This window comes from Mesocricetus auratus, unplaced genomic scaffold (assembly GCF_017639785.1).
Source record: "Mesocricetus auratus isolate SY011 unplaced genomic scaffold, BCM_Maur_2.0 Super-Scaffold_100707, whole genome shotgun sequence".
NCBI classification, from domain to species: domain Eukaryota; kingdom Metazoa; phylum Chordata; class Mammalia; order Rodentia; family Cricetidae; genus Mesocricetus; species Mesocricetus auratus.
The window spans coordinates 15,254,031-15,265,125 of record NW_024429269.1 but is presented as its reverse complement, the minus strand read 5'-3'; the positions used below and the strand labels follow the sequence as shown (position 1 = coordinate 15,265,125).

Below are 11,095 nucleotides of genomic sequence, written 5' to 3'. Positions count from 1 at the left end.
CCTGCCTCCTTTGGGTGAGGTTTCAAGTTTATCCACAATGTGTTGTACAGACTTCTGTGGTGCTGTTTGAAGGGAAACCAGCAGAGGGTGCTGACTCTTCAGATGTGATTAATGTCTCATCAGGTGGTGGCTTCACATGACAGACTGTCACTGTGCAGAAGGAGGTCCTAGTTTATGAGTGAGGAGTTTCAGTCAGGTCCTGAGGAGACTTGTCCTGTGAGTTTGGTGAACTCAAAAACCAAGTGTCATTGTCTTCTGTGAACATGCTGCCTGTCACCTGCCCAGTTCTGCTGCTCCTCTTGATGCTCGGTGAGTTACATTTACCTGAGTGTTGATGACGTCATCTTCTCACAGTTGTGGGAGTCCTTATCTTCATCATCATGCAGCATTGTGATTCTTCCTTATTCATTTATTTTCAGGGAGGAGCAATGGGGACTCAGTGACCCAGACAGAAGGCCTGGTTACTGTCACAGAGGGGTCACCTTTGACGCTGAACTGCACCTATCAGACTATTTCTACAGCTCCTATAGCTTTCTGGTATGTGCAATATATCAGCAAAGCCCCTCAGCTGTTCCTGAGAAGCTCCACAGACAACAAGAGGACAGAGCAGCAAGGGTTCCATGCCACTCTCCATAAGAGCAGCAGCTCCTTCCACCTGCAGAAGTCCTCAGTGCAGCTGTCAGACTCTGCCCTGTATTACTGTGCTCTGAATGACACAGTGAGGCAGATGCAGGGGAAGCTGCACACAATCCAAGGTGCAGGATGGCTGAAAGGCGTGGCCCTGTGAGGGAGGGCTGTGTGACTCTCTCAGTGGGGTTTATGTGTCATTGTGCAAAATATCAACAAAACTCAGGTCTAATTCTTAGAAACCTAGGAATCTGTTGATTTTCTAACAGGATAGGATGGAAGTCATTGCTAGAGACAACACAGGATTTGATCCCCAGAAATACTGTTCTTTCTCTCTCACAGATAACATCTCCAGGAAAACCCACACATGGGCTTTAACACCACCAAGATGTCTCACAATACTTAGTAATTTAAATTCTCCAACAACCTTCTACAATTACCCCACATTTTTATGACTACATGAGGAACATGGACTCTAGTATTTAAAAAACCTGCTTCAGTCACACTCCACAATGTATTTAGATTCCTCCTCTCCTTGGTCCATGTTACAGAGAGTTCAGGTTAACTTCTGGTCTCAGTTATTGTTCTGTTGCTATAAGAGACACCATGATCAATACAACTCATAGAAAAGAGAATGTAATTGGGGGCTTGTTTACAGTTTGAGAGGGTGAGTCCTGATGACCATGGTGGAAAACATAGTAGCAGACAGTCAGGCATGTCCCCGGAGCAGTAGGTGGGAGCTTACATCTGATCAACAAGAGGCTGAAAGAGGGAGAGACTGGGCCTGTCATGGACTTTGAAATTCCAAAGTACACACCACCAGTGGAAAACCTCTTCTGACAAGGCCACACATCCTGATCCTTCCTAAACAGACCACAAGCTCAGAAGCAAATATTCAGATATATGAGCCTATTGGTCCATACTCTCTGAAACCTTCACATTCCCCAACAGCATTCACTTAGCGAAGCTGCTCAGGAAACACAGCTGTTGGAACTCTCAAGATTATTCCCGAGAGACAGCTCCTCCCCTTTCCTACTCACCATATAGGAGGCAGCCTGTTCAACAAAGACTCTGTGCAGAAAGGACTCCCCCTTAATGTCTGCTCTCATAGGCCATTGCACTCTGCTTAAATTCTGAGGACATGCTATAATCACTCACCTGGGATTAGAGTTAGATTTTCTGATAATTCTTCTGTAATGTTGGAAAGGAAGGAAAAGTTTTGGTTCATCTCAATCCTAGAAACAAAATACTGGTTTAAAGTAAAATCCTCTACTACTCACATTTATCTCTCTGTAAAGGAGGAAATATCTGAAATCAAGGACAATTGTTTCTCTCAAGAAAGATTCCTGTTTGTGTTCACAAAGGAAAACAAAGTAATAGATGTTATCCTTCTGGTTAGTGAGAAAAATAGAATGCCAAACAGCATTTTTAGACTTCAAAATCTAATTTAAAAGTACAGCATAGCATAGAATCTCTCCGAAGAGTTCTTGTCAAACCTAGAATGAATGGCAGATCTAATAAAAACCCCAGTGCCAGGCATGTGGACTCTCCCTTCAAGTTGTTAGTTCGGGTCTTCCAGAGTCTCCTCCTAATAAAACAGGCAATTTTCCATTGTCATTGATTTTCCTCATAGACATTTATGATAACACTCTGTTTCTAGGGATACTTCAGGCAGAGTAATTGGGGAAGTTTAGCTAGAACTGACCTGAATACTCCTTAAGGATGAGTTCTCATAGTTCAGGAAGGTACCATACAAGACTCTAAGGGAGAAAACGAATAAATAATCTTATGAACCAAAAAAAAAGATCACCATGGCAAGATATCCACAAAGGCATAATAGCAGCACTTTTTATCTTTGGGGAAACTAACATGTGCCTTCTTGAATTCAAGATTTCTCAATAGTAATGTATTCCAGCCCAATACTGTAAATCTAGTTAACTATACCCATGACTAGAGATGTTACAGACCCTAGAGAAGAACCTACCACATCCACTTTCCTAAATCAATGTAGCTTCCAACTTATTCTAAACACAGTTATGCACTGCTGGAGTCCAGCTCCAACATGTCAGAGAAACTGGACAGGAGGTGTGGAGTCGGGGGCTAAATACACATAGAAGATTTAGCTGAGTCTTAATATCCCCATCTTTATTTTCCTCTTAACCATTTTATACCACTTAATATAAAAGTCTATAAGCAAGAAGGAAACCACCTCCCAACTGCAAGTTATATATTTTTCAAAAACAAATTAAAACCTAACACACGAAGAAATCACATTATGATCACAAGTTTCATGCTTTATTAGAATCCCACTAGTAATTACCCATATAATATCTTCACCCAAAAGCTTTGATTCATTGCTTATTGATTAAGTTCTAAGCTAGTCAAGTTTATTTCACCGGTTTTGTTGTGCTGACAGTCATCTCTTTGTGGTTATAGTGTAGCAGATTTTTATCCTTATTTTTTTCTACAGAACCCTAACCAAGTGGTCGATCTAACCATCCATTTTTCTTAACACACAAAAAGTCATTTAATTTCCTTTCACAACTTTGTTTTCTCAAAGTGGACACTGAAACCCGAGATTAATTCTGTAAGCTACATGACCAAGGAACTCATATGTAATCTTAGATGTAGGGACATAATTGCCTTCTTTAGTCGCCAGACTGTTTTTCCACAGGCAGAATGTGTGCGTCTATAGTGCATGAAACTTCCTTGTTTTCATCAGCCAGTCTCACATCTCTATGCTTCCTTACCCTATGCAAATCACCTTCGTTATGATCTGCAACTGAATTGCCCAGTGAGGAGTGGGATTTTCCCAGAAATCAATCGCATTATACTGGATACAATGAGATTCTCCCACATGACAATCATACCATGCCAAACCCAGTAAGTACATAATAGCAGCAAGTAGGAGAAAGGCCAGCAGAAGTAATGGGCATTATGAGGACAATCCTCCTAGTGGGGGGCTCTGTCTATCCAGAGCCCACTCATCCTATCTGTGCTCACTGGAGAGCCATACTCCATAGACTTCATTGCTGACTACAGCTCCTCCAACATGGTCAGCACCAATACACACAGATGAGTGTGTTCTATCCCTTCGTGAAAGAAGCTTCATTTTGAAGCAGAGAGTGGCTACTACAGTAAGAGACCACTTCTCAAATAGCAGAGAATAAATATTGTGAGGCCTCTAGAACCAGTTAATACATCTATAATGTAATTCCAACACCTAAGGCTCAGGGAACACCACAGAACAGGAGCAGCAGGGATTGTAAGAACAGAGGACCAGGACCACAGCTGAGAGGATGACAGGAGGAAGAAAACTTCTTCATTTTGGATGTGGATGCAAACAGGTACACACAATATGGAAATCAGTATGGAGCTTCCTCCAAATGCTGAACATAGATCTACCACACTAGTTACACTAGTCTTGAGGATTTAACAAAAGATTCTATATATTTCCACAGAGATACTTGCTCTTGTGTGTTCATCAGTGCTCCATTCATAATCACTAAGAATTGAAAATAATCTAGATGTCCATCAATTGACGAGTAAATTGTGAAAATGTGACACATTTATACAGTGGGGTATTATACAGCTGATAAGTAAACGAAACTATGAAACAATGAAAATTTCAGGGAAATGAGTGGAACTGGATATAGGCATGAAGAGCACGGTAACCCAGACAGAGAAAACAAACAGAATATTTTCTCAAGTCTGCAAATGGTAGCTTTTCTTTTGTGTGCTTCATTTGGAATATCCATACATGTTAGGTATTAATAAAAGGACACAAGGAAAGAGATGATTTTCAAAGGAAGGGGAAATAGAAAAGCAGACTTTCATAAAGGGGAAAATGGAACAGGAAGGATTAATAGGGGTGGTATTGAGAGAGCAGGACAGAGAGAGGAATGCCAGGAAGGGATAATTAATACTAAAGGCATTTTGAACAAAACAGTATAGAAACCCACTTATAGAAAATTTCTGAAACACATAATGCAACCAAAGTTGAGTCTAGCAATAATCTGTGATCATATACACACAGTTAGAGGGCAGTTTGACATGACCATTTAGTAAAATAACCTTATAGTAGTTTCCCCCTAGGACCTAGGACCTCCTGAACTATATGGGATTCTGGTCCATGTTCCAGCACTAGGTATGAATTCCCTCCCATTGAGTAGTGTTCAAATCCAATCAGAAAGCACTGTGATTCTGTAGCAGTCAGGACACTGAGCACACATCACCTGGAAGTGCAGTACTGTAGCATGAAGAGTCCAGCTCTGGTTAATACTCTTGCTCTCCTTTCTTTTCTGGATGCCTGCCTAGGACCTTCTTTCGAATGCTAGGAAAGCTAACCAGTGGGGAGGACCTTTCTGCAGTCAGTTCCAGGACGACTTCTCTATGCCATGCATAGGGCCATAGCATCTCACCATCTGGTTAAGGTGAGCACCAAGAACCATGACAATGGCCTGTGTTGTTTTGTATACCTCTGGAGCCTCCTTGAAAAATAACTCCCATGCCTGATACCTCTGAGATTCTTTTTGAATAAATTCAACCAATTTCTCCAAAGTTGGATTAATGCATGTAAAATCATAATGTATGTAAAAATCATAATGTGATAAATTGTTATATTAAGGCATTCTTTTTAGAATGTGTAGGAGATAAATTATCCAGGTTGGAGGAATATTTAATGTGGGTTAATTGAGTACATGCTCCAGAGTCCTTGCCCAAACAGACTCAAGGTCTAACTAAGGAGAGCCCAATGCTGTGATCATATGGTCTTCAGTTTAAATTTTCTTCAAAAAGTAAAACATTTTGAAGATTGTCCTTCCTTGAATACCTCTCTTTCTCAATTTTTTTCCATGTGCTGATATAGTGGCCAATAACATAGTTTGTATCTGGCTAGGATGAATGACTGACTTGCACTTACTCTCGTAATCCACTGTCATTCATTGTACACATATGTATAGCCATCAAGATTTCAGTCTTTAGTTAATGGTGTTTTACATTTTCTCTATTTGCTTATTGGTTCCTTACCTTAAAATCGTATTGGTTTATTTCCAGACATTTTTCAGTGTTGTAATCTGTATCTCTCCTCTCGAAATGCTTCTAAAGTACTTTTCTACTCTCACTGCTCACCTCTGCCACACTGTGCACTATGATGTATCTAATGAGGATTGTCCTCTGTGTTCTTTCTTTGACACAAAATTGTCTCACTGAATGCTTTGTGTTAAAGTTCTCAATGACTTAATTATGATACCACGAATATAATCTCTCTCTTTCTCTCTGTCTCTGTCTCTACATCTGTCTCTCTCTCTCTTTCTCTCTTTCTCTTGCACACACACACACAGAGAGAGAGAGAGAGAGAGAGAGAGACAGAGAGAGAGAGACAGAGAGAGACAGAGACAGACAGACAGACAGAGTGAGAGAAATTAATTGGCAGAAGTTAACAGTCAAAATACCTTGCCAGAGGGAGAATGGTGGCAATAGAATTGAAATGCAATGCTCAGAACCCCTGCCTCCTGGTGTCTATGCATAGCACAGTGTCCTCAGTGGGCAGGACCTAGAATATGGTCTGTGATTTCTGAATCATGTTGTATTTTATAAGAAATGCAAAGGGACTGCACTGGTAACTCTCATCAGTTCTATGTGTGTTGAATTTGATTTTGAGCACATTAAAGTGAGGATTATCTGTAGCAGACTTGCTGTTTTGTGTTTTTAAATGGGCATTTACAATGTTTATTCTAATTTATGCTCTCTAATTTACTCCTCATGTGCTAACATATCAGTATATGCCTGGCAAATCAATCACATCTTTTTCTTGGGCATTTTGATGGCATTGTGTAGAATTCTGGTGAATATGTAGTATTTGGATTACTATCTACCTAGTACTTGTTTTAAAATGTGTAAAGATTCCATAATTCCTCACTGTAAAATATCTCCCATTTTAATTCATAACTTAATATTTTTCTTTTCTAAAAACTCACAAGTCTCTACTTAGAAAGCATCTAGCTTCCTCTGTGCATGATCAGAAATCCTTGGAATTCACACTCAGAAGTCAGCAAAGACAGGGGGAGGCAACTGCAGCTGTGAACTCATTATTTCTCAACTGGGCCACTAGAGGACACTCCTTTCTAAAAGGTAAATGATGTTTCCATAGATTATGATAAACTCACAGAAACCTTCCATCTGTCCCTACCCTGACATGAATCTCCACTGAGAGCCCTCATGCCCCCTTTGACTTTTCACTACCTGTGTTCTACTATCCTACCTCTTTCTCGTCAGCTCTTTCTCTTGCCCTAAAGTTCCCTTCTTCTTTCCCCTGCAGGGGGATGGGATATAGGGAGGTCTGGGAAGAGTTGTAGGGGAGCAGGGTTATAGTGGTGGATAGTATCTGAATACATAATATTCATTGATGAAATTACTAAATAGTTATTTTTGTAAACCTCCTCCACTGCTGCAGTAGGTGTTCTGACAGAATATACTTTATGCAGATGCCTGATGCAGGCCAAGGAATGGACAGTGTCTCTTCCTCATTGTCTCTCTTTATCTGCTGACCACCATTCAGGCCCCAGTAAAGGTCTTTAGTCAGAACAAGCTCCTGTTTCCCGGGTTAATATTTAACTGCTGCTTCTGTGAGAGCATCAGGCTCCAGGGGAGCTGAGGCTTGTTCTCCTTGAGAGGGGTTGGTCCTCTCCTGCTTCAAAGATTCCTAACTGCATATAAACCCAGGGGCATCTCAAACTACCCCACCCCCCACTGTGTCCCATCCAGACTCTCAGGCAGGTCTGTTTGGGAGGAGCTTAGGGCTCAGAAGACTAGGAGGGACTCTGCAGTGTCTGGCATGGAAGGGTTCCTGGGTGCACTGCCTGGTGCAGGAGGAGGGACTTTCAACAGCCATCCTGATACCACAGCCATGGGGTTGGTTATTGCTTCTGTCTCCAGCATCCACACAAGCACCATGAAGAGGCTGCTGTGCTCTCTGCTGGGGCTGCTGTGCTCCCAGGTTTGCTGTGAGTATGGCTGTCCACACCCAGGGACAGAGAGGATTGTGCTCAGGACATGGATGGAGGGGAAGCAGCTCAGGAGTCCTGCAGAGCTCCCTCCTTCTCAGAGGACATGGGTGTTCAGAGTTATGTGGATGTTCAGTGACCCCATCTGTGTCTCTTTCTCTGTTTCTGATCAGGGGTGAAAGGGCAGCAAGTGGAACAGAGTCCTGAGTCCTTGGTTCTGCAGGAGGGAGAGAGTGCAGAGCTGCAGTGCAACTTTTCCACCAGTTTATACCAAATGCAGTGGTTTCTCCAAATTCCTGGGGGACACCTCATCAGCCTGTTCTCCAATCCTTCTGGAACAAAGCAGAGTGGAAGACTGAAGTCCACTACAGTCACTCAGGAACGTCGCAGCTTTTTGTACATTTCCTCATCACAGACCACAGACTCAGGCACTTATTTCTGTGCTATGAATGCACAGTGCTCCCCACACACCTGCAGCCAGTACACAAACCTTCAACTGGGTGGGTGTGGCCCAACCAGTCACAAGAGATCATGAAGCTACAACAGGACATCTGCCTGGTTTAGTACCATGTTCCTGTATTGCTGGTGTTTTAACCTCAGATATGCTTTTTACCTCAAAAGTTCAGGATGTTGGTTTTATCTTTGCTTCTAAATATACATATTCTTTCCTGAAGCATAAACACCCATCTTAGAACTAATGGAGAAGAGGATGGAGGACGGAATCAATGTGATCATTTTAGCTGCAGTCTGTGGATCTCTCAAAGCATAAAGAGAAAAGGGGAGGAAAGGCAAAGGCAGGCGTCCAGGTCACCCTGCTGTGGACAGGGTCAGAGTTGGTGAGGAGAAAACAAACTGTAGCACCAGCAGGAGCATCAAGTCATGGAAGACACAGATGTGCAGAGAGCTGGATGTCCTGGTTTCCTCTCTGTTGCTGTGATAAACTCTCTGAAAAAACACTGCTTAGAAGGTGAAAGGATGTATTTGGATTTCACTTCCATATGCTATCATTGGCTATTGAGCTGGACGTCAAACAGGAGAATGCAACAGAACACATGGAAGAACCCTGTAGTTAGATCACTCACAGACTCATACCTACTAGACTTCCTTATATGACCCAGGACACTTTTCCACAGAATGGTGTCACCCACAGTGAACTGATCTCCATCCAAAATTTTAAAACACATGGTTCTTGGAGTTTCAGTGTTATTTTATTGAATTTATAGAAGGTGTGGGGGATACTGAAGGTATTGGATCTTCTAAATCATCATTTTGAGTTGTCTTTTCATATATCTAACTTTACTCACCATTGCCTTGAAGTTTTCTAGGCGGAGATCTGAATGTCTTTAAGAAAATAAAGAGAAGAGTGACTACGAGAAAGTGCTCAAACACACATCTTGTTCAACTGCATTTAAAGAGAATGTCTAAAATTCTTACAACTCAATAAAAGAGAATGAGTGACTCATCCTAAAATGTACATGCATGAGGGAGGTGCTTCATTCTGCCTTAACTTGACATGCCAGGATTTGTTGACTCTCCATGGAAGGCCTTACTCTTTCTGAGGAGTGTATGGGGGTTGGGTAGAAAGGATATGGGGGGAGGGAATTGGAAGAAAGGAGGAAGGAGACATAGCATTCAGTGTGCAAAATAAATAAAAAAGTTAAAATAAAAAATTAAATAGAAAAATAGCCCAAACTGTTAAGGTGGAAGTTCCATCAAAGTGCCGCTCCCCCACCTCCTTCCCAACCCTGCTGTGTGGAGGGAAGTCTTCCTGCCAGCCTGGTTCCCGAGCTGCACCAGTAGCAAATAAAAACACAGTAGGCTATATTAATTATGAAGCTGTTGGCCGTTAGCTTGTTTCTTACTGGCTAGCTCTGACTTAAGTATTTAACTCATACTTGTTAATCTAAGTATTTCTCTTACCAGAGAAAAGGGTCCGGACCTCTTATTCCTATGGCAGCTACATCATGACTCGATGCATCTCTCTTTCCCAGAATCCTACTCAACTCCTAGTCCCACCTATCTTGTTTCCCTATTGGCCAACAGTGTTTTATTGACATATACACAGGACTTCCCCATCACTTCTGCACCTCAGAAATCCTGCCAAATGATGGCCCCTCCCCCAGGGATGCACAAAACAACTCCCACAGTTTACATAACCCCCCCAAACAAGACTCATGGTTTTTCCAGTCTCCTCTCTGGGGGAACTGGAAGGCCATCCAGTAGACCTGTATCCATTAAGTGTGGACTTTTTCTAATTTGGTTTGATTTGATCTGATTTGGATTGCTAATTGGGGTGTAGAAGCTTTTCACAAACATACAACAACAAAAGCAATTTTAGCAAGTCAGGGGAACAAGCCAGTGAGCAGCTTTCATGTGTGTTTCCTGCCACTGTTCCAGCTTAAATTCCTGATTTGGCTGACTTCAGTGATAGCCCATGATCAGAAATGTAAACAAAGCAAATGCATCATTTCCTCCCCCAGTTGCTGGTCTCAAACAGCATAAGAGGTAACCCATTCCTGTCATGGGCATTTTTATTTGCTGGCCTGTATTGTCCAGTACATGTATTCTTGTCTCAGGGTAACTGCAGTTTTGCTCTTTTTATGGACATGTGTGTATAAGCTTCTAGAATGAGGAAAACATTAAACCAATTCTTTCTTTAATCATATAATTACCATAATCATGACCTTACAGTAATTGTACAATATAGTTGGTTTGATGAAATATTTTAGTATATGCATTTGAAGTGATTGGCTCATATTCATCTTGCCTCTCCCTTCTCTGTTGTAATTTAAGAAAAGCAGTACACAAGAGAAAGATATCATTGAATAGGGTTCAAGCATAGAGGTTATTTTTTTTTAATTAGGGAAAGGGATCATAAAAAGGGGAAAGGGCAGGGAGGGACAACAGCCTCCAGAGATAGGAACAGCAGGAGAAAGGTTCATTTTTCCTTGTACCTGTTGTTTCAGGTACAATGTTTTTTCATTCATCAGTTGACAGGTGGTACCTAGGCTGCATTTGTATCTTGGCAATAGTGAATGGTGCTGTCATAAATACCCATATGCAGGTGTCTCTCTTATACAATGACCTCAGTTGCCCTGACACCCATACTTGATATTAGCTAGATCATTAGTCTTTACTCTCTCCCTTTCTCTCTCTCTCTCTCTCTCTCTCTCTCTCTCTCTCTCTCTCTCTCTCTCTCTCTCTCTGTATATGTCAGAACATTCACACTCCTGTTCTTGGTGCCTACACTAACACACAATTATACCAACAATGTATAATGGTAGAATTGCATTGAGGGAATTTCTGATTGTCATACTGTATTTTCATAGATAATAAATTTGAACAAAACAGGGAGTCCTTCCTATGTCAGAAGTAGCTTTAGATGAAGTGTTTGTGATGGGTAGAGCCTGTTGAAAGAACTGAGTGACTGTGAAGTTAGAGTCTGTGTTGTGCAGAAGACAAAG

The 11,095-nt window shown here is 41.6% G+C and overlaps 1 pseudogene; it reads left to right on the top strand.

The window, feature by feature from the left end:
* The first annotated feature begins 209 nt into the window (after positions 1–209).
* On the top strand, positions 210–2,731 carry LOC121137798 (annotated as a pseudogene).
* Positions 2,732–11,095: the final 8,364 nt, after the last annotated feature.